This window comes from Sander lucioperca, chromosome 16 (assembly GCF_008315115.2).
Source record: "Sander lucioperca isolate FBNREF2018 chromosome 16, SLUC_FBN_1.2, whole genome shotgun sequence".
NCBI classification, from domain to species: domain Eukaryota; kingdom Metazoa; phylum Chordata; class Actinopteri; order Perciformes; family Percidae; genus Sander; species Sander lucioperca.
In genome coordinates, this window is record NC_050188.1 from 29,097,790 (window position 1) to 29,123,171 (window position 25,382).

The following is a 25,382-nucleotide window of genomic DNA, read 5'->3' on the forward strand; positions in this document are numbered from 1 at the left end:
ATCCACCCCAGCATCCACTTGTAGGTTCTGAGCCTACGCCCATAGGGGAAACTTCTTATTTCGCTCCCTGCTGTGCTGTGTTGAGTTGCAGTGTGAGGTGTGACAAATTCAGAGCTCAGATTCCAAACATCAGTGCTGTACATATTCTATATTCACATTCATTCCACAGAGTTGGCTGACAGAATCATGGTTAAGTTATGGCTAGGGTTAGGCAACTGAAACATTTGGCTAGGGAAATATTGTGGTTACGGTTTCTCTCTTTCTCTTCTCTTTCGCTTCTACACTTACTTTCTGACATGATACTTACTAGGCTTGTGCCGCTTGGCGATCAGATCGACGAGTGAAAAGATGATCGGGGATTGGTGTTTTAAAGCAATGTTAACTTACCAACTTACTATCAGAAATCTAAATGTTAAAAAAAAGAATATCTAGGATCACGCTACTATTCGGTAAGTTCGCCTGCTGACAGCTGAGCCAGTTTCACTGATTAAAGTGGAAGTGGAGTTATGTCCAATAACGTGTTCAATGTAGCCAGCCTGTCAGACTGGCGATCAGATCGCACATCGGCGATCTCTAGTTACTACAAATGGAGGATTGGAAAGTATAAGCAATTGCCCAAGACTAATACTTCCTGCATTGGCACTATACATTGGGAAAGGGTGTAAATCATGTGCTGTGGATTCCTCTCATATAAATGTGATCTGTAGGAATACTGGGGTAGAATTTTCCTTTAATGCTGATCTAGGCTGCCGAAAGACAAATAACTAAATATAGCGATCATATGTCCAGGTCACATTTGGAAGTTTGAAGAAGGACCAGTTCCCACAGAGCTCTGAGCCCTGCTGTCTCTGCCGTGATCTGTCACGCTGTGGCATACACACTGAGCAGTTGTGTTTGCAGTGCGTTTGCCTCAGTCAAGCCCTTTGTATAGCCACAGTGCTGTATTTGGCCTGTGGTCACAACTTAGCTCCTAGCTCATCAATTACATTAGGGCAAAGCACACTCTGCGAATATGCAGCTACTGGAGGCATGCTTGTTGGAATAGCAGTAGGCTGAAGAGATAGCATTATCAGAACTGGAGGTCCATCACACAGAGACTGCTTTTCTTCAGTCTCTCCATTTGCTGCCTGGCGTCAGGTCCCTGGCCTCCACCAGCAAGCACAACCCAGATCTCTCTAATCGAGTGAGTTTGTCTTGGGGGAAGGCCAGCAGACTGTGGAGCCTTTTTTTTTTTTTTTTTTTTTTGGTTGAGAGCATGAACAAAAGGTTGTTTATGTGTGAAGGCTGTTCTCTCATAGAGAGAGATGGGTTAGCTGTGTCTGTTTGTGCTGATGCAGGCAGGCAGGCTTTGAAAAGGCGCTAAGCCACATACTCGTGGGTTCTGTTGAACGGCGGCAGCAGCATTGTAGAGCTCCAGCGATTGATTAACAACCGCTGGATGTATGGAGCCGAGACAGAAAACAGCCGAAACGGACAAACGACGGACGGAGAACAAACAGCCAGTGACAGATTGATAGTTTCACTCTCAACAAAAATTGTACTCGACTGGTTCAACATCATTTACAAAAGACGTTAAATTATTTCAATGAGTGATGACAGACAAGGAAACTGAATGCCAAGAAATGATATATTGACTGGAGTTAATTTTGCATGCAATTTTTATATGTCAGGACAATCTCACAGAAGGAAAACCTTTCTTGGCAAGTCAAGCTATTTTCTATCTAGGAGATAATAAGTCCCTTTATTTCCCTTACTTTCCCTCCAAAGTACTCTAGATGCCTTAGGCAAAAGGCTTGACCCCTTGCCTTGAGCTGGCTCATAATGAGAAACTTCTAATAGAGAACAAGCTGGAACCACCGGCTTTTGCTTGTTTGAAAAGAAATTGAGACCGTTTCTCCTCAAGTTTGGTTACATTTAACCTAAAGAGTTAGGGTTAGTGAAAGTGCCATATGATAAGATAAAACATCAACAAAAGGGTTCTAAAGGCAAATGTTCAAAGAAAGTGCTTGTTGGATCGTCAGACTGCAATAGAAACCCCCTCCCTCACACCTTTCCTTTATCAAATTTGAGGGGGTTGTGTCCGCCAATTTTGCCAACTTTTTGAATCACACCTACTACATGCAGCAATGGGCCAGATTTGCACAGGTGAAAACAAAGGCAATTCTTCACACATCTACTTCCATCAGTTTTCTTTTCTATTATCGATAACATTTGTCAATGGTGAGTTCACTTTCAAAACTCTTTTCACACTTAGCACAACAGGAGTCAATGTGGACTAAACTGTGGATAATTTTTTTATTGCTTTAAAACAACATGTGTGATGGGAATTTCAGCGTTTTAAAGGGAGCTGTATCTTATTGCTCCGTTCCTTTCAGAGAGTCATCAAAAGAATGGCTCATCCTTCTTTTTTCTTTACTTTTTTACTTTTCTTACGCCAGGGTTACTAGGTTTATCTGTGAAATAATCATTAGGAGAAAGTTAGGGTAAGATTTGGATTAGATTTAGTGGTACTTAGTAGTATATATTATAAAACATCAACAGGCCCAACATACAAATCTCTCCCCATGCTTGTCGTTTCTGGATCGTGTGTTACGTATCCCATATATGTCATAGGATCATCGTATTATTTTGTCTTGTATTACTTAAAGATACAAAAAATCATTAAGGCTCCCATCATTCATAGAGCAGACTCGTTCGCGACCGACACATCATTGCATTCAATGACCACATCTTTCAAAATTCATGAACTGTTTTCTCACTGAAACTCAACCACCCTGGACATGTCCCTGGGCATATCTGCTGAAAATTGACAGGGATGCATTAGACATGCAGAAAGATTCTTTCCCAGGTGTGGTACAAGAGAGGACATAATGTGTGATGTTGAGGAGAACTTGTGGCCGAATACAGAAGACAGAGTTGACTAGTGCTGTTATAGTTCTATATCTGTTAGCTATCACTATATATGTATGTATAGTCAATAAGTATTGTTTTGTATTGCATTACTGGAATTACTTTAGTTTCATTTGGTGCATTTAAATTACTCTCTGCAAAAATGGCAAATAACTAAAGCCTACTGAAACACATTTGCAAACTGGGGTCTAATTCCACTGGTTCCCAAGCTTTTTGGCTTGTGACACCGTATGGCGCCGATATACTTGCTTTTTGACAATGCGTATACATAGACAAGAGGCGGTGACGCAAACTTACAAATACTTGCCTGCGTACTTTGCGTGTACCTGGAGGATTAAACGTATATCCACTAGGGGGCATCCCTGGCTGACACTGGAAAATTTTCCTTGGCTGGAGTGTGGAACAGCTGCTGACCTGCCTGTCAGATGATATACTGCCCCCACGTTCATGAGCTAAATTGCATCTTGCGGACGCGCCCCCAGGTTGGGAACCACTGGTCTGATGTATAGTTCCAGTTCAGTATGGCCTAAAATGTTCTGTTCCTAAATTAGGAATACAGACTAATTGGTGAGCTGAAAAAAAGTGACAAAAAGAAAATGGAGATGCAGTGGTGGAATGTAACTAAAGTAAATTTACTCCAGTACTGTACTTAAGTACAAACGTTGAGATTCTTGTACTTTACTTCTACTCCGAGAGAAATATTGTACTTTTTACTCCACTACATTCATCTGACAGCTTTAGTTACTAGTTATTTTACACATTAAGATTGTTGCACACAAAACAGGCATTAAAATAGTTTTTATTCTTAAATTATACGAATACGAAATATGAAAAACTTTATTGTCCACAGATGTGAAAGTTTTTCTTTGGTTTCACCAATAATACAAGAGAGACAGGGCATTACGAACAATACGTAGCCAAGACGGCAAGACGGACACAAACAGACAATACTTTTCATAAAAAATGACTTTACAAAGGTTACATTTACAAAAGTAAATGAATAGATAAATATAGCCTACTAAAAATGCTTGCTGTGCATAAAACCTGCAACCCGGAAGTCTGCCTCACCCTACATTCCATTCTTAGTACGGTTCCCAGTGTTATTTAGCACCTTCACAGCATTGGGGATGAAGGATTGTTTCTATTTGCTGTTGGTACTCTAAAACGCCTCCCTGAGGGTAGGAGTTCAAATTCGCTGTGTAATGGATGGGACGGCTTTGTTTGTAATGCGTTCCTCATAAATACTGCTTAAGTGTTAAGTTCATCAGGGTTTTCCCAGGCTAGTTGAGAACATCTCTTAAAGATAAAATCTGTGTTTTCCTTAAAAGTAAGATTGCCGTCAATATATGTGCCAAGGTATTTAAAATCATTAACCATTTCAACTATCTGTCCCTTGATCGTTATTGGCTGTATCCCCTCTATCGCATTTTGAATAACAAGCTCTTTTGTCTTACTGGCATTTATTTCTAAGAAGCTAGTTTGACACCAGTCTTGTAGGTTTAACCCATGGTTGAAATATGAATGCTCTCTCTGTTATCTCAGGTATTAAACAAGGTTACAGTTGCATCATCTGTACCCCTCTGGCCTTTGTATGCAAATTGCAACTGGTCTAAAGAGCTGGATACAGAAGATGTTATATTTTGCTTACAACTCTTTCAGTGCATTTACATAGGATGGTCTAAAATCATTTAATTCTACAGCTCCAGATTTCTTTGGAATGGGTACGATGTTAGACAACTTCCATGATTTAGGAACTGTACATGTCTGTAGAAGAAACTGGAATAACTTAGTTAGCACTCCTTTTAGTTGATAAGCACAGACTTTAAGCACTGTCCCTCTGAGGCCATCCGGTCCTGGGGCCTTGTTGGGTTTAATGTACGCCAGGCTTGAAGCTATTTCATGTTCAGTGAGTGTAATTGGAATATATTCTTGGACAGAGTTACACACTTCATCACACTTAGTACAGAAGTTTGTCTTATCAAAACGGCTGTAAAACACATTTAAGTCATTTGCAAAAGATGGTAAAAGTGAAAGATGGGATAGTGGGGCGCATTTCTGTTTCACTTCTCTGCCCATCATCTGATTTAACCCTTCCCATGCTTTCTTAGCGTTGCCTAAACAAAAACGTTTCTCTACCTTGTCTTTGTACTCTGTCCTTGCCTTCTTTAGTTTACTTCTCAGTTCAAATCTCTTTTCCCTAACAAGCTCTGTATTCCCAATAGAGGAGGCATGTTTTTTTTTACCATTTATACAGTCCTTTAGGTCGCTAGTTATCCACAACTTATTGTTTGGGAAGATTCTAACTGTTTTTGTGTGGATAATATTTATCTTGCAAAACATTATATACGATGTAATGGTATCTGTTAGTTCATGTGGATTGTCACAGGAGTCTAAGAAGTTGTGTAAGTCCAAAGTTGTATATCCTTAGTTACTGGCTTTTCCCGTTTCAGTTTTGCTCTATTTCGAGGGAGTAGACATACAACATTGTGGTCAGATTTTCCTAAGGCTGGTGTACAGATGGCTTTATAGGAATCCTGTATATTGCCACATATTGTTGTAATGTAGGCAGGTGACTTGACAGATCGCAAGAGTTAAGGTCCCCCAGCACAAACACCAGCTGGTCAGCTGACCGGGTAAGTGTTCTATTGTAGCTCTCTGCGATTTTGGTCGCCGCCCCCTCGAAGTCGGGCCCCGGTACATAGGTTAAAATAATGGTGATCTGACCAAATTCCCTATATATAAAAGGGTCGAAACGAGACCACCAGGATTTCATAATCCCATGTGCAGACTTCCTCCCGGATGGTGTACTGTGTAGCGCATTGTTTATCAATAAAGATGCACAAGCCGCCACCGATTGATTTCCGTGATTTTAAACTGTCTCTGTCTGCCCCTATTAGTGTGTAACCAGGCAGGTTAACCAACGCTCTGTAAAACAGATGAGATTGCTTTGCCTGAAATAACTCTCATACTTGACTTTCGCCATCAGTTCATCCATTTTGTTGCTTAAGGATCGGACATTTGAGAAAGTCATTACCGGCAAGGGGTGTTTGCAGCCGCATCTCCTTATTCTTTCTGTCACTCCACCTCTTGATCCTCTTTTCTTTGTTTTGGGCTTTGCTCGCATAGGCCTCCTGGGTCTTTTCAGTTCGGGGTAGTTATTCAGTATATCCCCTTGCAAGTCTGGCGTCACTGGAGGTCTAAGCGACAACAGGCACTCACATGTATAGGTAAGGACGCCCTGAGTTTTACCGTAGATTCCTCTCTCTTCAGTTGTGAAAAAAAGGCACAAGGCCAACCACAGCAACACACCAGAGTTCGTCTTAATTTTACATGAAATGTAAAGTCCCTTCAGTCACATATAATCCACAAGAAACTTGGACAAAATGGACAGAAACAAACGTAGGTGAAACTCGGGGTCAGCTGCAAAGCCACGCCCCCTGCCTATCCAACAATATATAGCCCTAAGTACAGCTGAAATGATTAGTGGATTAAACACTTAGTTGATTGACAGAACAGTTTGGATCGTTTCCAGTTTCTAAAATGTGAGGATTTTTCTGCATCCAGTACTTTTACTTTTAATACTTAAAGTACATTTTCCTGATGATACTTACATACTTTTACTTAAGTAACATTTTGTCCTATTTACATGTTGTGATTTGTATAGTCACAGGGTGTACAAATAATAAGGTCACATGAGACACAGCCATATTCTAACCGTATACTAAGTGGGAACTATATTCTCAGAAAGTGGAAGCACTGCTACTTGGGCGGAGTGATTAGTGCAACACCGAAAAGCACAGTTACTTCAGTCAACAAAACCAATGTGAATAGCTAGTTAGTAGCGAACGTGACCATGGCATTATTTGTTTACATGTAAATAGGAACATGTTTGCGTTATTTTGTCACTTATTCGGAGCAGTCGGCTAGTTGGAACCAGTTACCTGCATGATCTGTGCTAGGCTAAGCTAATGCTGGGGGCATCAGACAGCGTTACAGCACGCATGGAGATGAGAAGGGTATGTATCGAGTTATCTAACTCTGGGGGTTACGGTGAATAAGCTAAAGTCCCAATAAGTTGGCGTGTTCCTTTAACTTAAGTAAATGATCTGAATACTTCTTCCAACACTGGAGAATTGTAGGAAAGCAGGGCTTTTAGAAGACAGCAAGCCAGTGAAGAGAAGAACGAGTGCAGCAGAGGGAAAGGTTCAGAGTGGAGGTGGGGGTGAGGGGATGTTAGCCATATTTTGGGCAGGGCTCTGGTCTGGGTCAGTATTGGCCCTCAGGAAGGCTCTTCTGCATTTCTGTCCTCTGGGTGACCCCTCCTCTAGGGCCGCAGTACTTATTGGAGGAATCAACCCCTGTCAGCACCTTGTTTATACTGCAAGGACTCATTCCAATAAATGTGAATGGGAGGTGTAATAGCACCTGATGAAAAGTAAGTTTGTTTGCACTGAAAGGAGTCCCTGAGAGTTTTTCCCTATTTTGTCCACTTTTGTTTTCACTCTTTGTTTTGCTTTCTCCCTATTGGTCCTCTGATTGTATCAGGAAAAGGAAACTACTGCATGTTCAGGGGAGGCAGTGGAAGAGAAAACCAAGCAGTAATTCTAGGCTGTCGTAATTCTGGATGGTTTGCAATGTAAAGAATAAAGCAAAATAAGTTTCGGATGTAAAATTGTATAAAGGGGAGTGTTAGAAGAGGAGAAGGATTTCCAGGACCGTAGGTGTTGTGCTGGGAATGCTGCTGAGGATGCTGATAGTTTGCCTGTCCGAGCGTCTTTCCAATTCAAATCAATTTTATTTATAGTGTCAAATCATAACAGACATTACCTTGTGATACTTTACAGATAGAGTAGGTCTAAGCCACACAATCCCTCCAAGAGCATGTATTTGGTGTGACAGGGGCAAGGAAAGTCATCCTTCCAACACTGTCTGGATCAATATATTGCGAAAACTATTGACTAGACCAGTGATATCCCCCTGGGGTACCCCAGGGGGTACTTCTGCAATTGCCACGGGGGTACCTGGAAAAATTGTAGCCAACTACTGTAATTTAGTTTTTTTGGGGCATTTTAGGCCTTTATTTTTATTGGACAGCTGAAAGAGTAAACCTCCATATATGGGCGCTTGCTCTACCAGGTGAGCTACCCAGGCACCCCAACTACTGTAATTTGAAAATTTGGAAAAAATGATAAAAAATAATATATCCCCTTATTATTATGAGACAAAAGAAAAGTAGTTAGCAAGCAGAACTTTGAAATTGTAGCTAAAACTAATGAATAAATGGTAAACAACGTTTAATTTCTCTGATTCACTGCTTTGTTCCAACCCTGCTCCCTCTCTTCAGTCACCCTCTAGATCGCTCGACCACATTACCATGCTCTCGGGCACTCATTGAGCCTCCGTCTAAAACTCTGCCATTTCCACCAGCTGACAGTTTGTAACTGACTTGACCAGCTGACTTCTCTATTGGCTGTTGAAACAGGTGACATACCCTACGTTTTAAAGCGTAACTCTCGCCAAAATGCAACCTAGGGTCTTTGTGTGAATGTACCCGAGTCAAACTTTTGTTTAAAAGCATAATTAGGATGTAAGCACCATTCACTTTGGTTTTCAAACAGCCAGTCAAAAAGTGTCGATCTCCGAATGCAACGTAACAGGGAGGAGAGTAAAGATGGAAAGCTCCTAAAGCTTAGTTCCATATAAATGCACGAACAATTTGTTGTTTTGTCATTGGTGAAAAAACACATTGACCTTGTAGTTGAAAAAGGAGCCTCATATAAGAAACAATACTAAAATCAATAGATACGTTCATTCACATTCAGAGATCGACACTTTTTGACTGGCAAGATGGCGGGAGCGGAAAAATCAACTGCTAAAGTGAGTTGTTCAAAACCTTTATTTTTAGTAAACTCTGTGTACACAAACAATGTTTTCAATGCTCGAGTTCATGTGTAGAGCCCCTGGTGATACTTCGAGCAATGTTTCATGTTGTGTCAATCCTTCTTAGTGTTTTAAAAATAGTGATTTTGATGCGATCATAGTAGGGCCCCTAGCACTCCCATTCAAAAGGCCATTTGACCGAAAACAAAAATACGGTAATCTTAAAAGTGGCGCTTCCGTCCTCATTATGCTTTTAAGCGAAAGTTTGACTCAGGTACATTCACAAAAAGACCCTAGGTTGCATTTTGGCAAGTTACGCTTTAATACCAGCCTCTGTAGACTCGACCAGCTGAGTCGCAGGCAACGCCATCAGCTGGCTTGAGTCTAGACAGGCCAGTTCAGACCGCTGAAACTTTTACCTGCAACGTTCTAAAATGGTTTAGTCTCTGATCTTTGGTCTGAACTAGAGATGGTCCGATACCATTTTTTGCTTCTTGATACCGATTCCGATACCGAGTACCGATCTAATACCAGTGTGTCATGTATTTTATTATGTTTTAACAGCTGTATACTACTATCCCTGTTTGGATGTGATATGATTTCTATCGTTGTTCGGCCTGGCTCAGATTAAACCTTTTGTGAAACATAAACAAACACAAACAATAAACGGCGTAGAACTTTCTTTTATTATCCAGTTTGACAGTCAGTCATAACGGAAAAAGAACATAAATAAACTACTTTAAAGTACATTTTCTTTGGGGCTTAATTACGTGGTAATGGATCAGTGCATAAACTTGAGTACATGCCGATAACAACACCAGAATTTTAGGCGGTATCGGAACTTCTTTCGTCTGAACTGGGCTTTAGGATAAACTATTTAGATTTTAATGACCAGAGGCCTGTACTACGAAGCAAGATTTGGCATTAACGAGGTAACTTCAGGTTCAACCCAGGGTTTTCTGTACCACAAAGGTGGATCACTTGTTACCGGGTTCAATCGCCGTGGTAACTTATGCTGAACGCCTAACCTGGTCAGGAGGAGGTTATGTTGGAGATTAGAGATCAACCGGTGTAAAAGCACCGCCTACTGACCAATCAACACTCGATTGATAATGCCACCGCAACCGGTGGAAATTAGGACGGTAAGATCAGGCGGAGCTCGGTGCGCGGAGAGGGAGAGAGAGAGGGAGAGAGGGAGAGAGAGGGGGTGAGAGGGATGCACTCATAAAAGTTAAAACATTTAGAGACCGACAACCCCGTTAACATTCCCTGATGGGTATTTTGAAATATATAGATTTTAATGGGAGGGAATTACATATAGGCTATCTGTATCCTGAGCCGTGTGTTGCCAAATGCACACATCGGTTTGAATTATGTTTTCATATATTTTATTTGCTCTCACATCGCTTCCCCTGCCAGGGTTGCAACTGAAATAATAGGCTAAAGCAACGACAGTTTATGGAAAGCACAAGTGTAATTATGGCATCTAGTGCCTGACTGATGGGGAAGTGATATTGATAAGCGTTGTGATTTACGCATTTACAGCGTCGGCTATTTTTTGCCAGCTTTCCTCCTGTTTAAGGAAGCAGCGACTGTATTGCGTTTTGCCTGCAAAACCGTGTCTGTGTTCTTCATATTTATGTAAAATAATAATTTGCTCTTCTTATATACAATATGCGGCTCTGGTAGATGTTTGCGATTGGTCGTGCTGTGCAAACACCGCCTCTTTTATGTGAACGCGCGCCACTGGATTGGGAAACCCTGGGTTGATTGAACTAGTTGTTAACCACCGTCGTGACACAGCTTATGCAGGACCGCGATTGTTAGGGTTAGTGAAGCCTGAAAGAAATCCAGGGAATGTTGATCTTGATTCGTAATACAGGCCTCTGATGACTAGGGTTGGGCATTGTTTGGATTTTAACGATTCTGATTCCAATTCCGATTCTTCCTTTCGATTCCAGTTCTCATTGATTCTCGATTCCGATTTTTTGAGGGGTGGAGTTGAAACGGGTCACATGCTTATTTCACAAATAAGAGGAACGTTTTATTTTGATGGTGGTTTTGATGGTGGGTTGCAGTTTTACCGGGCTTTTTCAATGTAAAATAAAGCCACACTAGAACGCCGCTAATGTGCTCCAAGGCTGCAACACAACAAGCGCCTGGCCGCTACGGAAACCCAAACTTGCTCATGTGGAACCCATGATCAGATTTGAAACCAAATCCTCTAAACGACTCCAAACGATTCCAATAAAGAAACGATTCCATTGGAATCGTAATTTTTGAAACGATTCCAAGTAGGAATCGGTTCTCGATGCCCAACCCTACAGATGACCTTTCCTCTAGCCAGATTTTCTATGTTACCCGGCACTACAGCTCTAAAGATGTGTTCAGACAAAATGCGAGCCATATTTTTACCAATGGGCTGTTTGTGCAGTTGTTTGCCCCAAACAGCCAATGTACCAACTTTTCTGACCAATGTATGCCGCACCAACACGGTGTGTGTGTGTGTGTGTGTGTGTGTGTGTGTGTGTGTGTGTGTTTGTGTGTGTGTGTGTGTGTCTGTGTGCCAGCTCAGTCCCACACTGATCTCACACAAATCTATCCATTTTATTCATCCACGCTCTCTCCTATTTTCCTCTCATGTTGATTATGAAATTCATGGCCCTTGGGTAAGCGTGGATTTTTTCAATCAAGTTTAAACATTTTAAACTTGTTCATAGTCGGTTTCACCTCCGTTTCTGCCACTTTGTGCAAACTTACTGTATTCACATCTTTCCTTTGACTTAGCATGCAATCATGTCTAAAATGTGCATTGTGTCTGAACACACCTTAATACTGTCATATTGTGTGGGGCGTAATACACATTGGAACCCATGGGTAGCACCTACACTTTTTCTTTATGGGCTGTGAAGTGAAAGCAGCATAGCAACAACACAGTAGCAGCAGCAGAATATGTACTGAATGTGTTCAGCCACAGTCAAGTCAAAACTCATAGCCCAAAACACAATCAATGTAGACTTTAAGCCTAAAAATACACTCTGGTTTGCAGTTGCTTGCGTAAAGTGTGAGCCATTACATGGTCGTTATAGACAGCTGCGCTGATTAAAACAGAAGTGCTCTGTCAGACATACGTCTGGAAAACAGCTAGAATGCTTCTGGTGTAGACAGGGTGTTAAAGTTTTAGTGTAGTCTACAGACTATGTGTCGATATTTCATACTGTATACAGACAAATGTGTTTTGTCTAGTCTGTATATTGATGTGTGATATGTCGATATTTCATACTGTATACAACACTTAAATGTGTTTTGTCTATTCATGGCTTGGTTGAATACTTGATTCTGATTGGTCAATCAGGGCATTCTGCCATCTGCCAGTTCTGTATTCTGCAAGAAGGAAATGAGATAAATGAGGATATAAACATCAACATAAATATTCCCAAAGAAGTCCTATTCACCTTGTCTTACTGCACCATAGATGGAATTGTTCATTTTAATGTGAATTATAACCCTTAGTAGGCTACAGTGCTGACGTTGCTATGGAAGCAGTGTTCCAACCGCCCCACACACAAACGTGCACGAGCACCGCTGCGACGCTGCTTCAGAGCAGAGAAACGACCGCAGTTTTACTTCATGTCACCGGTAAGCAAACAGCTAATAAAGACAGAGCGCAATGCGTCATACTCTGAATGCCACGCCCACTGGGAGGGAAAAACTCCTCGTCAATTCCATCTGCTAGCAAACAACTGAAAAATGCCTAAACGCTGCTGTGTGGTGATTAGGGCTGTCCCAAACGATTATTTTTTAAACGATTAATCTAGTGATTATTTTTTTCGATTAGTGCAAAAAGAGTAGCCTGTATTTGCTCTTTTTTTTAACAGTAGTAGGTAAAATAATGAATAAGTCCCCTTTAATCTTACTGTAAGAAAAGTGCAATTTTAGCAACATATGAAATCAAATAAATCCAGCATAAGGCAAGTTGCAGAGTGTCTAATATAACTTTTATCAATCAATTGGGTCACTCATGAAAAAAAAAAAATAACACTGTCGTACATAAAGTTAGCTTAGTGTCAGGATCCCATAGGCCACCACATTCTTTCTGCTGAAAAAGATTATAAAAAGTAATGTGTTCTTTGCATTGCTGGTAGTTAATATCACCGCACAGCAGCTTTAAGAAATTTCTCTGGTGTTTGCTAGCAGACGAAATTGACGAGAAGGCACCTTCACGCAAGTCTAAGTCAATGGAGAGCGGAGAGTTATTTTCCCCTCTGGTGGGGGCGGGACTTAAATGCACTCTGTCTCTATATTATTGTACTGAATGTTTAAAACAAACATCAATGTTAGCAATGCGGCGGCGACGCACACTGACAGGGGTAGAGTACCCGCAGCTGGGCAAGGAGGCATTTCATTGGTCACTTTTACAGGATTACAGCAGCTACAAATGATGGATCTTTTTCAGAGCCCATAAATGATTTATTGCAGATTTCAAATAAAGTTATCCTAATTTTGAAAGAACTGAGAAAGAATTGTGTTTTTACAATTGCCAGCTGTATGTTGCCTTGTGAACATACAGCTGTACAGTCGTACAGAGTTTCTGTGTTACTGTACTGTGATCCTTTTCTTTAGACTCATGGGGAGAAAGCAGCAGAAAAAGAGCATGCTGAAAAGTATTGATTTTCTGGCACCGCCCTGCTTAGATTAAGAAATGCCAATACGAGGATTCCACCCCGACTCACTGGTTCACGTCGAGTTCACTTGTCATTTTCTATAATTCTGACAAAATCAAGATGCTTAACTGTGATGTAGTTAGCCATGCTGGGCCGCCCTAGGGCTTTCTGATTGAATTAGGCGTCTGTGTTCTACCATGTGGTACCAGCCTGAAGTATTCCCAACACTTAATGGGGGCAGAAGTTATTTACTCTTATCAAAGAGGGGATTTAAATAAATAAATATATATATATATATATGAATAATGATGTTGTTCATAAATTCAACATGTAGGAGTCCCTCAGCTTTCTTACAGCTAATGTAATGTTTACTTTATGCTAACAAGGCATGCTGAGACTGCCGATGCACATAATATATCAGCAAATTTTACATGGGATTTAGATTCTCAGCCAAGTGCATGACTACAGTATTACAGTTCCAAACAGCACTAGATAGATAGATAGATAGATAGATAGATAGATAGATAGATAGATAGATAGATAGATAGATAGATAGATAAATAGATAGATAGATAGATAGATAGATAGACACAGACAGACAGACAGACAGACAGACAGACAGACAGATAGATAGATAGATAGATAGATAGATAGATAGATAGATAGATAGATAGACAGATAGATACTTAGATAGACAGATAGACAAAGACAAAGTACGGTTTACAGCAGTAAATCCATACAGCACAGATATTCTAAGGTTGCTATGGTAGCTAAACTACTGACCATTTTTTTGTGTGAAAACAATTAAATCAATAACTGGTAAAAAATTGAATAAAATACAAGGCAGAATTGGATTGACAAAGATAGGGTGATGTTGCTTAATCAACATGGGAAAAGAAGATGTTACAAAGTAAATCTGACTCGCAGATAACTTCAGTAAGAAGCTTGTTAATTATATTTGTTCACATGGCCTTTTCACAGCAGACATTTTCACTTGCAACTGTAGGAAAAGCACAGGTGTTACTGAGAACATTAACAATAGCTTGGTTCTATTCAAGTGTCCCAGTAAACCATGACAGTGTGAAAGTGAGCCAGCATGGACAATACCAGGACCATGAAACTGAAGGAGCTGACTGGAATTTAGCCAATATTATTCTTTTGATTTACATCTGTGCTTTTCTTACTGTGATGTGTGCTGTTACAAAGGCCTATAGTCAACAGAATAAGGAATTATTTGAGTTAATAGAATCAACCCTAAAGATATATATTAAAAAACATTTCAGGAAACACTTAGTGCTTTTGTTTTTTTAAATGCTTTTTTAAAGGAAAAGCTTAGATGAATAGTTCAACATTTTAGGAAATACAGAGGTCAAATGCAGTGCCTAGTGCTGGAACTATTTCTTGACGAACAGCAGTTTATCCATCTGCCTAGTACTTCTGTGTAGAGACTCTGGCTGTGCTGCTGGTTGTCAGTGTGCACAGGTTTTAAAGGTTCCCTGTGGAGTTCTAGACCTTTAGAAGCGTTATCGAGTAGTTTTTCTATCAATGGGTCTCTTACATGTACGCAGGCGACGCAATACACTCTCCTACCAATTGTGTCACACTTTTCCACTGATCCACTACAGGTGGCCGGAGCACGACAAGATATGCTGGAGGAATTAAAACTTTTCACTCAACTGTACAATATGGAATTTTCTGCCTCTAGCGGCCCCTCAATCAAAACAATAAGAAACGTTGGAGCAATGCCATTATATTGCAGTCAGTTTCTCTGGTTTATTGTTCAAGAGGTTTTTACCAGGAGCCGAATTATCCGCAGAGGTCTCCTCCTCTCCAAACAAACGGACCTTGTTATTAGAAAACTCCCATTGGATGACTCGCTTCAGAAGGGTTGAAAACAGGCAACTTTACCTCTTTAGCGTTTAGTTTAGTGCAGTGCCATAGCAACCATAAACACCACTGGCTCTAGCTGTTTGCTGCTTCCTGTTTGGCGCTGGAGGAAGCACACCCATTGGTTGTTGGCAATGTTCACATGATTTAACGCTCAATGGTGTTTAAAGCCCCCACCGTCGACTTCAAGGCAGGGCTGCGACCGTCGACTTAAAGGCACCTAACCTTGACCTTAACCGTAACCCTTGCCTAACCCTAGTGCCTTCCATGCAGCGCTGCCTGGAAGATGACGTTGGGGGCTTAAAACACCAAACACCTGATTTAACTTCACTACCACATTTGATTTTGTCTGAACGTCCGGACGGGAAAAAGCCTGACTGGGACTGGGTTTAATGACCACCTTACACCAAACAATTGAGACGACGGGAGCGCTCCAACTCCAGCAAGACTCTCAGGATTTCATTCCGTTATTGGACATTAGTCCGCGACAATGGAATCGCTTGAAAAGTTATTTGGTGTAAATTCGGCATTACAAGTGTAACCCACATAGAATATGCGGTCACTAAAGGGTTAACTAGTCAAGTGTCAAATTACATGATGCCAGTAGAGGGCGCGCTATGCTAGCGCTGTTTTTTACGCTCGTCATTGTGGATTCTCCGTTGTATCGAGTTGCATTAGAAGAAAGCTCTAGTTCATGTGGTGGAAATAGATAGAAAAAACAGTAAGATATCTAGTCAATTCTAATCAGGAGTTGTGTGGATAAGATTATTTTTACTAGTAACCCAAGGACTGCATTGTGGGAGATGCTTTTCTGTTCTTCACCGTGTTTTCCTGCCGAAACCTCCGTTTGGTTCCAAACCATACCAACTTCAATGGCGAGCCTGTCCCAGTGAGTGATATTCCACAGAAGGAACGTTTGGACGCAGTGTGGCCAGCTGTGTCGGATTCTCTTCTGCGGAGTGACTGAACTGATCGTATCCAGATCTCGGATATTGGATTCCATGGATTCCAGATAAGGAAACTTGAATGTGTTTTTTTTTGTTTACTACCCGGGTAGAGTGATTTTCTATTTTTCCAAGGACAGTTTATTTTGCTTTCCTCATTTTTACTAAATGAAAGAGCTCTATTTTATTTTGGGGTATTTTCTAATGTAAGGTAAAATAATTCTGTGAGTAGTACACTGTGATTGTGTAATAAACCTGCCAGCTGTTCTGTTTATAAAAAGGTAAAGTCTCCTTGTGAGTCTTGTCAATTACTGCTTAGAGCCTAGGTAATAGATATTTAGCTATCATTCTAATTCCAGTTAGAGGTGCTACACAAGTATTCAGTAAGTATTCTGCACAATTTGTTGATTGTATGTTCTTTAATTTTATTTCACTGTCTTTGCATTTCACCATGTTTCTATGTGTACGATTGTGTGATTGCCAGTATGTGTGCGTTTATGTTGAAGAAGGCCATCAATAGACATAGAGAGTAGAGGGAGAGATTAGGCAACTTTGTGTGCTAATCCCTGTGAAATCACGGGCCCAGGGGGTGAGGTGGGGAGATAGGCCAGTGCCTCTCTGATCAGACGGGCTATGGCTCACCATGTGAAGCCGCCTGAATGCCCAGTAATCCCTCCCAGAGCCACAGAGAAGCCCGCCTGATTGATGGGCAGCTCCCCTCACAGCAAACACCAGACTTCTGCCTCAATAGTTCATCACGGACAGGACTGGGAAGACTACAGGCGGGTTAAGGAGGTGAGGGTTGAGGTGATGGATTAGTGGCGAGAGATGAGGAGAAAGTTGATTTTGCTGTCAAATAAGCAGTGCGATGGCAGCGCTGTTACTTTGCTTATGCCCAACAGTACTGCTTCCTTTTTGGAGAGATTTATAGCAAAATCTGTCCCGTTTTCATAGACATAAAGATAATAACACTACTTGAATCATCTTTATCTACATATCTTTTATCTGTTGTTCTATTTTTGTCAATTGATGCAACACAATGGTGATTGATTCCATATCCGAGACTGTACACACAAAATAATCTGCAACACTAGTCATACTCGTAACGGCCTGTGCTTACCTGACAAGAAAGTTTATTCTTCACCTTGGAAAAAGTAGTTTGGCTAAAGTAAATCTCAACTAGTAACTCTGAGTTTTTAACTACATCTCAATCAGTGGTTGAAACCCATATGGCAACTGAGCAACCTCCTGCTGATAAAGACAGTAAGATGCAGTTGAAAGAAAGATTTTTTTTTTGTCAGGCCTATATTTAGACTTACTTAACAAGGCTCTCTAGCTACCGTGTGAGTTATGACTCTTGTCTTTGAGAAGCAAAGGAGGACATAGCATCACATTGTTATAGTGATAGTCTCGCATTGCCAGACATATCCACGCTGTGGAGTAAGGTCTGGCTAAACCACACATACATTCTGGGAAAAACGCTCTGGATTGTTTGCATTTCTTTAAACCAATCACAATCGTCTTGGGCGCTAAACTCCGGACACAGCAACGGTGGCTCTGCAAAATAGTCTCGGGAAGGAACTTGTTTTGGTGGAACATTTGCACCCCGCAAAAGAAAACGGCAGGTACAATATTAAATGAAATTAACTTTTCACACAATATAGTAATGTGAGCCATTTAAATTAGCTGGATACATAATCTGTAATCTGTAATCTGTACTTCGTCCAGAGCAATCCCCACCAATCGGTCCCAAAACGTCCCAGTTAGAGAGTAAATGCCATAAACATATTATTTGTAAATCTTTACAATCATTCACCAAAAGAACCAAGCAGGCCTGCCTTGTTGCACTATCCACATTTCATCAATTTTCATTTCATTTTCATTCAATCAAAACTTGCCATTTTCAGCTTGTAGCTTGCTAGCTCAGGTGCATGGCCTGATTTCAGGCTTTATCCTGGAAATGTACTTCCGTTGATCCAGACTATAGTGAAGCAAAACCTCATAGGGAGCAGGTTGGGGCGGATGGATCCATTTGATACGGTAGACCAGTTTTCTTTCTTGTTTCCATAAGTGTTCATTATGTCCTTAATCTTTTCCTAACCATAATCAAGTCATTTTAGTAAGGCTGTGATAGTAAATATGCCTAATTTTACCAAACCTTAACATAGTGGTGGAAATGAATCGGTCATATAAATCAGTTTGGGAAGGCACTGACATATGTTATCCTGCTGATTGAACATAAAACACTCATTTTGTTGTTTTAGAAAGCATTGGCAAAATACATATTTTGCCATTAACTTTAAAGGAATTGTTAGAAATCTGGTTGATTAAAGTTTTCCATTTTTGACACCTTGCACCTGGTAGGTCTCTCTGGATTCTAAACTTTTTAGTCCTTTTGAGTATAAACTGACCCAAGTGAAATGGAACAGTTTTCCATTGAACCCCCAACTTAAAAGTAATGTCTTCTACATTTCATTTGTCTCTGCACGGGTTTTTGCTGTATTCATTTAATCCCATCCATCCATCCATCCATTTCTTGCTGCTTATCTGGCTCTAGTTCACATGGCAGCGAGCTTATCAAAGTAGCCCAGACGTCCTTCTCCTCACCACCATCCTCCAGCACCTCCTGGGGGAATCCCTCATTGTTCCCAGGCTAGATAGGATTTGTACTTCCTTCAGTGTTTTCTGGTTCTGTCCTCCACAGGAAGCCATCATGTATCTGATTAGGACGCCTGAACCTCAAGTGGCTCCCTTCTATATGAAGAAGTGTTTCTGCTCTTAGCTCCTTCCTCCTCACACAGTTCCTTATGCATAGTCATTCTGATTTGCACGGGCCTGAGTGCTCAGTCACAATAGACATGGTGAAATTTGCACATATCTCGTGAAATAGATGGTGGTGGAAGCTTGGTAATGTAGTAACTTTTAGCTCTTGTATGTACTGATGTGTGTTAATTTGAAGCAATATTGTTGTACCAACGACTCCTGTCTCACGACTGACTGCAAACCACGACATCTCTTTTTTAGAGCAGTTTATATACCAGCAAAGCAAAGTAACAAAGTGGTTTGTGAGAGTCTAAAGAATCTTAAGTCTGAGGCCACGGTATCTTGGGGTCTTGCTCACAAGTGTTATTCGGATTCAAGTCAACATCGACTGCTGGCTATACAAACTGTCTTGATGGAGCTCAGAAATTTGAAAGGAACTAGAACCACTGCTCCTTTTTTGTCTAAATGCCGGTTGAGGTGGTATGGGAATCTGATACGGATGCCTCCCATTGGAGGCTTTCTGGGCACGTCAAACGAGGAAGAGATCCAGGGGAAAACCCAGATCATACTGGAGGGATTACATAGCCCATCTGGCCTTGGAATATCCCCCAGCAAGACTTTATAGGGAAAAGAACATCTGGACTATATTATTTAGCTTATTTCGAACCGCGAACTGGACCAGGATGGAAAGATGGTGCGCTACACAGCGCCGCGGAGGAGGGTCTGGCTAGTGCATACAGCATTCTGGGATGGGAGAAAAACATGCTCTGGTTTATTGGCATTTCTTTAAACCAATCACAATTGTAATGGACGGTATTAAGGAGCAACGGAGCCTCTGCAAAATAGCCTTGGGAAGGAACTTGTTTTGGTGGAACTTGTGTACGTTCAAATGTTGTTTTAGTTGTGCAACAGAAAACTGAGATTGGACAGATAGTCTAGCTAGCTGTCTGGATTTACCTTGCAGAGATCTGAGGAGCAGGTAACCATAGTCCTCAGTTTAAAATGCCAACACAAAGAAAACGGAAGGTGACCGACATCCGGCCGAAATGAGGGATATCTGGTGGCGGCACCTGAACAATCCCGGAAATGAAACGTTGTCAATATAGACTAATGCTGGTATGACAGGTCTTTGGGCTCTCATTGGCCCGTCTTTGTCCTGTGAAGCTCCACAGATCCAGTTAGTGAGGGAGACTGATGGTGGCAGGCCATGAACGCCATCTGCACCTCTTCACACGGACAGAGAAGCTCAGCTTATCAAGACCTGAGTCAGGGGTGCATCTCATGTTGCTTATTTGATAGCTCCTTGACGGCTGAACCGGATGTTGTTCAGTCCCTCCTCGGTGAAGGCTGTCCCAAAGAACTTATATCCGCCCCGAGGAGCGAGAATCGAGGACGGATTACCAAGGAGCCATGAGCAAGGATACACGGGAGCAGCCTTCCCGGCAGCTGTGCAGCTGAAGGAGTTGCTAACTCCGCCCGAACAGCTGATGAATTCATGTGACGCTTCAGAGGAAAGGACGTCTCATCCCTCTAAAACACATTTCCTCGGTTCCTCTTTCCTCTCATGATTTCCTCGCGCAAGGAAGGGAGGCAAGTGGAGGAGTCGAGGAGGCAATTTAAGCGACATGAAACGCACCGAATGATTATGGGCCCGACGTCTATCCAAGGCATGCTGGGAAGTCTGTATTACACAACAGGTTGAAGTCAGATTTAGGAAGACCTTAACAGCACATTTCACAGCACTGGTCATACTGTAAACATAAGTACAAAGTGTAACGAGTAAAAGGTATATTTAAAAAAAACTAAAACCAGATTACAACATTAACACATTTTTAAGCCTTTGCTGTAGAGTGAACAAACAAATTGTGTTTCTGATGATGCCATTACATTGCCTTATCTTTGAAAAAATACACCCACACGTGCACATGCATGTGGCGACACAGATATACACCTACACTCACAGATTTGGTTGGAAATGAAAATGATCTGTCAGCCAGTGTTTTGTGGGAGACAGAAAAGTAAACAATGGAGGCAGTCACATTAAGACACTTAGACAGAAGTGTAATTACTGCTTCTCCATCGACCCAAATTTCCAGCAGGGGACCCATTGCTGAGGGTACTTAGGCTGTTAGGAGTAAATGAGCTCACTTTATTGCCTTCTAGTTTGTAATGGGTCTCTCTCTCATACCTCTGGCCAGCGGTGCACGTCTTTAACCAATCACAATCAGCCCCGCACAGTCAATGTTTATTAGCTATTGTCTTGTACTGAGCAGACAATAATGTGCACTTGACTTGAAATGCCCTGTCATGACCACGGGAGGCTTGTGCTTAGAACTTCAAACTCAGCGCACTTCAGTCTCTTAACTGTGCAGCAGAGAGGTAGAGGTGGTTTATTACATCTGTTGATCCATGTCTCCCACACAGCAGCCAAATCAATATATAATAATGCAGATGGTTGGGCTTTTGTTTATAGGTTTGCTGGTCAAACATCTACATTATAACTACAGCACATACTTCTACTGCAGAGTGTCACCAGTAGTTTTGAAACAGTTTTCTTAGCCATTTGAATACCATTTTAGTGATTTGTTTTAAAGGGGCGACACTACATGAGATTTTGGGCTATTTTGCTTCAATAAAATGTCTTCTTTCAGACTACTGTTTAGTTTCCATTTTTTCCACCACCTTGATAAATATACGTGTGTGTGTGTGTGTGTGTGTGTGTGTGTGTGTGTGTGTGTGTGTGTGTGTGTGTGTGTGAGCTGCTTGTTCTTTGTGATGGACGTTGGTGCAAAACGTTTGCGGAACATGAACAAGAAACGTGAAATAAACTTAAACCTAGTGGAAGGAAGCATCTAAAATACTCGTTTAGGTGTGTTACGGTGTATACCTATTGTGTCTAGGAGCGGAGGAGGAAACTAGCAAATTAAATAAACCCAGGGAAAACTAAGGGAAAGGCGGAAACAGTTCAAGGATAAATCAAATACAAACCCCAATTCCAATGAAGTTGGTACGTTGTGTCAAACGTAAATTAAAAAGGATGCTCCTTTTATACCCAATCATGACACTCACCCGTTTCCAATTAACCTGATTCACCTGTGGAATGTTCTAAACAGGTGTTTTTGAGCATTCCTCAACTCTCCCAGTCTTTTGTTACCCCTGTCCCAGCTTTTTTTGGAACGTGTTGCAGGCATCAAATCCAAAATGAGTGAATATTTGCAAAACATGAATATTAGACATCTTGTCTTTGTAGTGTATTAAATTGAATATACGTTGCAAAGGATTTGCAAATCATTGTATTGTTTTTATTTACATTTTACACAACTTCCCAACTTCATTGGAATTGGGTTTTGTAATTTATTGTTAAACAAACAAACTGAAAGCTGTCTCTTAAAAGAAGATGAATATTTCACTAAAATAAATGAAAGGGCTAGGTTTTTACCTAACAAAATAACGTAGTAAACACTAGCTTAGAACAACATAGTAAACACGCAGTCCACACAGCCAGGGTGCGATTTGCCTCTGCTGAATTATGTACTCTCCCCCCCCCCCTCTTCAAATTGATCAATGCTACTTCACCAATGGACCAAATAATATAACCACTACAGAACTCCGTCGTATCAGCGGCAGCGCCAGATGACGGTCCTTTCAAGGCCCGTGGTAGCTGAGTTTAGCCGAGAAAAAGTGAGTGTCATGCTGCGAAGACAGTTTAGGCACCAAACGACTGTAGAAGGGGTTTAGAAAAAAAAGATTGTGGTTTGGATTAAAACGCTTCCGAGGAACACGTTTCCTGGGTGAGCGTCTTTTGTATTCACCGGGAGGCGAACTCAGCTCTCTGGCTTTAAAGTGCTGTGTTTTATGTTGACACCACTTTGCGCTATTTCATTTTGAGATTATTTTCCATTGAAGTTCATAAATAAATGTTTAGGCATGGCTGACCGAGTGGCTCTATATCCATTATATTGAAAGGGGGATTTAATTCTTGCACGTTTTATTGTGCATGATCAAAAAACATCCCGCCTCCGTTTTTTTTCCTCACAAATTGCACCCTGCACAGAGACATTAGGCACACTGGTTCACTGGCTCGACTCTGGCTTTCACTGACGCTCTCTGATCTCTCTCAGCTTCGTGTGGCAACGTATTGCTTCTCCCTCGTTACAGCTGATCAGCCTCACCGGCACAGGCACACACCTGAAGACAATCACACAGAAAAGAAACACAGCAAAACACAAACCAAACACTACTGCATGTAACCAGGGGCACGTTCATTCTCAAAACGGTGTGCACCGTGTTGCTACGGTTTCCTGGATGAACAACATGTTTCCTCTGAACGGTGTGAAACGGTGTGCAACAGGCTTTGAGATATGTTTACCATCGTTTGGTGGGTGTGTCTCGGGTTTATTGGCTGTGTCACAGGTGATACCTAATCATCAGAGACGTGTCTGTAATCTTGTGGTTATAAAAAGGCAGAGCGCTTGCGCACACATCAGGATGTACCCCCGTTTCAGTTTAAAAAAAATGTGTTGCTACATTTTGTTAGGGCTGAACGGGTCCAGGTGTTTATTTTTTCTTCACTTAAGCTGTGTTGGAAACTGTTCTCTATCACAGAAATAGTGCTCTGTATAGTGTGTTTGCCATTTTCTAGTGTTGTTCGAATTCTCCGCGGTGAATTTCATTCACTATATAGCCCACTATAAACAGTCTCTGAGGCACCGGGGACCGGCACAGTCTCTGAGGCGCCTAACAACGGCAAAGTCTCTGGGAGGACGGTCAACGTAGACTCTGGGAGGTCGGTCGACGAAGACTCTGGGAGGTTGGTCGACGTAGACTCTGGGAGGTCGGTCGACGTAGACTCTGGGAGGTCGGTCGACGTAGACGCTGGGCGACGACTCTGGACGAACGGTCATCGAAGACTCTGGATGACTGGACGTCTCTTGAAGAGCGGTCATCAAAGACTCTGGACGGCTGGACTTCAGCCGAGACTCTGAACGACTGGACATCAGCTGAGACTCAGGAAGGTGGGTCCGTTGAGGCTCTGGCAGACGAGTCCGCTGAGGCTCTGGTAGGCGGGTCCACTGACGCTCAGGAGAACTCGTCAACAGCTGAAACCCTGGAAGGATAGTCATCAGTTGAGAATCTGGAAGACTACACACCAACTGGGATTCTGGAAGGCTGCACGTCAGCTGGGGTTCGGGACCGCTGCACGTCAGCTGGGGAACAATGATCAACTCGGGTTCGGGAACACTGGTAGACTCAGGAACAGGAACATTGGTAAGCTCTGGAACAGGAATACTGATCCGCACGGACTCTGAACCGCTGGACAGCTCAGGCTCTGGACCGTCAAACAGCACAGGTTCTGATCCACTGCACAGCATGGGCTCAGGTCCGCCGGACAGCACAAGCACAGAACCGCTGGACAGCTCAGACTCGGGGCCACTGAACAGAACGGGCTCCGGTCCGCTGAACAACACGGGCTCAGGTCCACTGGGCAGCACAGGCTCACATCCTCTCTTGCGGCCTCCACAGTTTACACTGGTCAGCTCAGGCTCTGGCTCACTGGACAACACGGGATTGGAGCCACTGAACAGCACGAGCTCAGGTTCACTGGACAGCACAGGCTCTGGGCCGCTGGACAGCTCGGGCTCTGGGCTGAAGAGAGGTTGAAGCAGGGAATGGCGACGGAAGCCATGTCGTCCTCTTCCCCGTCTACGGCCTCCACGGGTCCCAGGGAATATGGCCAGGCAGGTACCCTCAAAGAACTGCTGGTGGTCGCAGGTGCCCGCAAAACAGGTTGCAGTTGAGCTGACAGACAGGAGGTCAGGGGAGCTGTTTGTAGCTGTACTGGACCTTTCCCTTCCAGCTAGAAGGCTGGCTGCTTCAGCTTCCTCAGTCCTTCTAGCACACATAGCAAAATATTGGAACAAAGTCATATAAGTCTCTGGCTCTCCTCCAGGTGGAGAAACTTCATGACTGGGAGAAGCAGGCAAAGGGGCAAGCGTGGTCAAAAACAGAACCTGTAGCCACAATGCTAGCAGACCTAGAAGCAGGCAGGCTAGTGGGTGCTAGCTGGCTCGGAATCTGATGAGCTGGTACTTGACTGAGTGAAGCATTGGTGGAGTTAACAGGCTTGACTGAACACAATCCTTTAGTAGGTGGAGGAGTTAGCGCAAAAATGAAGCTCGTAACCCAGTTTGGAAGAGTCCTTTAACCAAGGTTTTTCCAAAACCTTCTTACGAGCCAATGCCAAAATTGCCTCCTTCTGGCAATCATCGTTAGCCTTCCTCCACCAGGCTTTGAGTTCCACCAGTTCACACATAAGGTCACAAAGTTCATCAGA

The 25,382-nt window shown here is 42.3% G+C and overlaps 1 long non-coding RNA gene across 1 annotated transcript; it reads left to right on the plus strand.

Moving 5' to 3' along the window:
* Positions 1 to 10,611: 10,611 nt before the first annotated feature.
* Positions 10,612 to 25,082, plus strand: LOC116035735. The gene is made up of 3 exons (XR_004101439.1): positions 10,612 to 10,622; positions 12,334 to 12,335; positions 24,872 to 25,082. It is a non-coding gene; the product is annotated as an uncharacterized LOC116035735 (long non-coding RNA).
* Positions 25,083 to 25,382: the final 300 nt, after the last annotated feature.